Raw genomic sequence first — 1,328 nt, 5'->3', positions numbered from 1 at the left:
TTTTTTTTTTTGAGACAGAGAGTCTTACTCTATTGCCCAGGCTGGAATGCAGTGTCATGGTCTTGGCTGACTGCAACCTCTGCCTTCTGGGTTTAAGAGATTCTCCTACCTCAACTTCCTGAGTAGCTGGGATTACAGGCACCTACCACCACACCCGGCTAATTTTTGTGTTTTTCGTAGAGACAGCGTTTCACCATGTTGGCCAGGCTGGTCTCGAACTCCCGGCCTCAAGCAATCCACTCACCTCGGCCTCCCAAAGTACTGGGATTACAGGCAGGAGCGACTGAGCCCGGCCAGTTTCCTTACATTCTTTTAAAAGTTAATATTGTTTTAATTGTAAACGATGTGTGTGTGTGTGTGTGTGTGTGTGTGTCTGTGTATGTGTGTGTTCAGGACTTTTAAAGTTCATGATTTAACTCTTGCATTTGGCCAGAGACCTAATCTGAAAAGTGAAGAATTTGAACTAAAATAGCATTATTGCTTTGTTTTGTTCTGAAATGTGTTCTGTAAGGCCCTGGAGTTACAGGGGGAAGCTCAGAAAGACAAGCTGGTTAGTGGTTCCCTGTGTTAGGGGGTTGGAAATGTAGTCCACTAAGGCAGGCATTATGCTGACCTTTATGAATTATTGCATTAATTCTCAAAATGTTCAAAGGTACATATTATTACACAGAAGGAAACTAAGTACCTATGTACTTTAACTTAGCTACAGAGTGGTGGGGTGGGAATTCGAATTTAGCTTCCTGCTTGATCCCAAACACTTAAACACTGTTCAATTCTGGCTCTGGAGATAGTCAGGCCCACCTAGAAACCCCAGGAGTTCCACAGCAGTTATTAGCACCAAAAAGCCATGTGCACTGACTGCTCCAGATATAGCCGGTCCTGACATCACAGAGTCCCTAAAGAATTTGAGTCTGTGTACTCCAGGCTCGTGCCCAAGACACACACTGTCTCTTCTGGCTACTCCACCTGAAGACTGTCTGAATAGCCCTGTTGGTGCTATTCACTTCTGTCCGCGGCCCCTGCCTACTTTCTGGCATTCTTTACTTTCTATTTCTTTCCTCTTCAAGCTTTTGTTTTCTATTAATTTTCTCCTGATTTTAAATACCTATTTAATTTTAAAACTTAGTTCTTAATCACATCTACTTTTATATATCGTCTTCATTTTATGAATTTAGCCTTGTTTTCTTATTAGTGTGTGTATATATATATATATATATATATATTAGTCTGTGAGTTTATTCTTTCATCTCATTGTCTTCTGACCTCAGATGCTTTTTTAAAAATCTCATGTTATTTTTTAGTATTAACCTTTAATTTTTATTGGAATG

This window comes from Rhinopithecus bieti, unplaced genomic scaffold, assembly GCF_001698545.2.
Source record: "Rhinopithecus bieti isolate Rb0 unplaced genomic scaffold, ASM169854v2 scaffold_13184, whole genome shotgun sequence".
Taxonomy (NCBI): Eukaryota; Metazoa; Chordata; class Mammalia; order Primates; family Cercopithecidae; genus Rhinopithecus; species Rhinopithecus bieti.
Note: the sequence above shows the minus strand (reverse complement) of the source record.